The sequence below is a fragment of the Corvus brachyrhynchos genome, unplaced genomic scaffold, assembly GCF_000691975.1.
Source record: "Corvus brachyrhynchos isolate BGI_N302 unplaced genomic scaffold, ASM69197v1 scaffold44, whole genome shotgun sequence".
NCBI lineage: Eukaryota > Metazoa > Chordata > Aves > Passeriformes > Corvidae > Corvus > Corvus brachyrhynchos.
Window position 1 is genome coordinate 2,034,539 of NW_008238359.1, and position 4,211 is coordinate 2,038,749.

Below are 4,211 nucleotides of genomic sequence, written 5' to 3' on the forward strand. Positions count from 1 at the left end.
CATCCCGTCTCCGGCCGGAGGTAACGCGGGGCGGGGGTAAGGGAAAGGGGTGCGGGAGCGGAGCGGTCAGGGGTTGGGGTGATCGCAAGGACGGGGGGTCGAATGCTGGGGAAGTGGTGCAGGAGCCTGGGCTCGGGATGTAGGAGGGATGCTCAGGGGAAGGGATGCAGGAGTAGTCGGGGAAAGAGGTGCGTGAGGGATGCAGGAGGGATGCTCGGCGTGAGAAATGCGGGAGAAACTCTCGGGGTGAGGGATGCAGGAGGGATACTCCGGTGAGAGTTACGGGAGGTGTGCTTGGGGTGTGAGATTCAGGAGGTATACTCGGGATGAAGGGTGTAGGAGGGGTGCTCAGGGGAAGGGGTGCAGGAGGAGTAGTCGGGAAAAGGAGTCCTGGAGGGATACTCAGGGTAAGTGATGAAGGAGAAGTGCTCAGGGTAAGAGGTACAGGAGGGGCGCTTGGGGTGTTGAATGCTCGGGGTGAAGGACTCAGGAGGGATACTCAGCAAGAAGGGTATAGGAAGGGTGCTCAGGGGAAGAGATGCAGGAAGGGTAGTCAGGGAAAGGGATGCATGGAATGAGGGGTGCAGATAGGCTGCTCAAGGGGAGTGCTGCAGGAGGGATGCTTGTGGAAAGTGGTGCAGGAGGGATGCTCAAAGGCAAGAATGCTCGGCAGTCAGGATACAGGAGGTTGTTCAGGGGTCGGGATGCACGAAGGAGCTGAAAGTAAGGGCTGCTTGAGGGTCAGGATGGAGTCGGATACTCAGGGTAAGGGTAGGGATGCTTGGGAGGGAGGGATGCTTTGGGGTTGGAATGTAGCAGAGGGCTTGGAGGGAGGTATGCAGGAGAGATGGTTGGAGTAAGAACTACTCGAAAGGTCGAGATGCAGGAAGGATGCTCAAGAAAGGGATGTTTGTAGGGAGGAGTTTGGGAAAAAGGCCCAGGTTTTGGGATTCCCAGAGAGATGCTTGGTGAGAGGGATGCTCTGTGGTCAAGATGCAGAACGGAATGGTGGAGGAGGGGTGCTCAAGCATTTGGCTTTTTGGGAATCAGGCTATAGGTGCATGCTTGGAGGGAGAAATACAGGAGCAACATTGGAAAGTGGGGGTGTGTGCATTCCCCCAGTGCCTGCAGGGCTTTGTAAAGGCTTTGCCTTTACGAGGCAGCATCTTGTTATAAGAAACTGGCCAAGACAGATTCAGGTTTTCCCCAGGGAAGCTGACCTAGGGAGAGACACCAAGGGATGTTCCCATCCCATAGGGAGCCAAAAGAGTCCAGAAGTGAGGGTCAAATTCAGATTAGCTGAGATCCAATCCACTTTCAGTTTAGATCTGCCCTGGCTTGGACTTTGCAGGTGTTACTGAAGAATAAGAGCAGATGTTGGAATATTTGCACTGCTATGAGGTTTTCACAGCACTTTGGGAGCTCAACTATGCCCTGCTGCATCTGGTGGCAGGGAAATTTCAACTGCCTGCCCTACCTAGTCTGAAAGGATGCAGCTGAGCTTTCACCTGAGGAGGGGGTCTCAAAATGCCTTGGGCACCTTTGTGATGGAGTCCATAAAGTTTGCCACGGTCTCACTTTGCCTTCCTGCTTTCTGAATTGGCTGATGCAAAGCCAAATATATTGGGGGCTGGAGGGAAACTGAGGTCTCAAATGGGCATCATACCCCATTTTTCCTTTCCTGAAGGCACCACCAAAGATTGGAGATCTCTGTGTCTCCAAACAGTGAAGCAGTGTCTGATGAATCCCAGGCAGCATTGGCAGTATCCGCCCTCAGTCTGGTATGCTTTGGTGAACAGGACGTGGTTTTTCCTTGGGTTATATCCAGGGTTTTAATTTCTATACAGAGACAAAAGCAGACAGAAACCTGAAGAAAGAATAGTGATTTTAATGCTATAAATACCTTCAGGAAAACAACCAGCTTTCCGGAGTAGATGTATTTAGAGTCTCCAGGGACAATGATAGAAAGGACGTTGGCCTGAAGGTCAGTGCAGGAGCTGGGCACTCTCACTATAAAGCCTTATGGAAGTAGTGTGTCACAGCCCAGGCTGAGAGCTCTAGCTAAGCAGGAAAGCAGAGGTCTTTTGGGGAAAGAAGAGGAAGATATCTTCAACTGGAGAATGTGAGGAGGAAAAACTTACTTACTGCAAGCAGGATAGAGCTTTTGGGCATCCAATGCTGAATAAATTCAGAGAAATCAAAAGCAGCTGGGGTGGGTTATTTTTGTCTGGGGTTGGTGTTGGGCTTAGCCACAGAGCCAGTGGTTTGTCACTGCTGGTCTGGTGGTTAGAGCAAACCTCGTCTCGTGTGCTTTTCTCTGCTGCCGGTTTTCAAGGCAATGGGAGAGAGGAACTTAATTCCTTGTGTCTTGCTTTCTGTATCTGTACCAGGATGGCTGATAACACGCTAGTGATGGTTTTGAGATGCTTTATTAGACAAGGATACCGGTAGGTAGTAGAGATGTGTGTATGTGGCTGTTGACTGGAGGGGAGGAATGGAAGCTAGGAGGAGGAGACTGGAGAAAGAGAGGATGAAATGCTAGAGCCTTAGGCTTTATTTGGTAGTGCACAGATCATTTTGACATCCAGCCAAAGCCTTTTTTTCATTCGATGACTGAGTGCCTAACAGCAAAAAACAGAGCAAGAGGAGAAGCTGGGGGGGGGGGGGGGGGGGGGGGGGAGAAGAAGCACTGGAGGAATAAGAGAGCAGGGTAGGGTAGGTAAGATAGATAGGTTGAGGTAGGGCAGCCTGGCCAGCACTGTTGTCACTTGGAGAGGGCTGATAGAATTGTATGACGTGGTCAAACATATTTATGATGTTTTAGAGGAAAAAAGAACAATGAAATATGTGGTACTGCAGAAAAAAGGAAAAGGGTCCACAGTGGTCTGTGGATCTAAAGCATCAACAAATTTTAAACAAGGTAGGGACTACTATGTGATAAATTTAAGCTGTTTACAAGTAGATATCTTCTGGTTGGTTACTTTTTTGAGACCTCTAAAAGAGTGTGGCCACAGGAGAGAAATTCATTGTTCCCAAGGTAGAGCTCCTGATGTACAGCAAAGGCATGCAAAATGCCCGCAGTCCAGTTGGGTGACAATGCCTTACATAAACCTTTACTCTCTGGAGAGAACAGAAAGCTACTGAGCAGGGTGCAAGGTCCTGCAGAGCATAGGGACAAGCTCCTGCCCCAAATCTGCTACTGCCTGTGGCGAAGGGCAATCTCCATTGCTGCTGTACTAAAGGGCGGCTCTGATTCCAAGGAAAGAAAAGCATGAAGAGCCTTGTCAGCCAAAAGTAATTAACTCTAGTGAGTAGGAGACACACAACACGAGTGCAATCTGCCACTGGAAAGCAGTCTGGGACAGGAAGCAAGGAATATATGATCTCCTTGAAAAGAGAAGGTGAATTTAGAAAGACAGATTATAATCATATGCAAAAAATTCAGCCAGGCTTCTGTGCTGGCAGTTTTTCCCTGTTATCACTGCAAATGGCTAGAGTCTCATTTCTCTTTCTAAAGGGCTATTTAACGGGAATTTTCTGCAGTTATAACCTCTGAATTGCTGCTCAGATCTCAGAAAAATTAACCTGGTGCACTGCACTTTATGGGGTTCAACTCAGACAGCAGCTGAAAGCGAAGTACAGTGGAGCATCACCATTAATATATTTGCAGGTCTGGAGAGGTTTGGCTGCTGGCTCTGTCATAACCTATTCCATCTCCTTGAGCAAATGCTTTGATATAGATAATTTTTAAGGTCCCTTCCAACCATTCTATGATTCTGTGGTCTAGATGTGCCTCAGTTTTCACATTGCTGCAACAATGTGGGTGTTTCTTAGATGTGGTAATGATGTTCAGGCTGTGGTTTGCCCCTCTTAGCTGGATGAACAGTGATGTACTTTGAACCAAAACAAATCCTCTTTGCCTATGAATTCATTGGATATTTGCTCCCTGCAAAAAAAGTCATTAGGACACAATTACATTGAAGTTTCTGGAAAACAGACCTAGAGAGGGGACAGCAGGGCTGGTCCTTGTAAGAAGCTGTATACCAAGTCATGGCAAATTTTGTAGAAATATTAGAGAACAGAGTATTTTTTGTGCTCTAGCAAGGCATTATGTGAGCTCCCTTTTATCCTGCAGCAGCTCAGCATGCTGCAGGATTGAGCCCTAATTGCCTGGCTGCCTGGAGGATGCAGCAGGGAAATGAGGAATATTC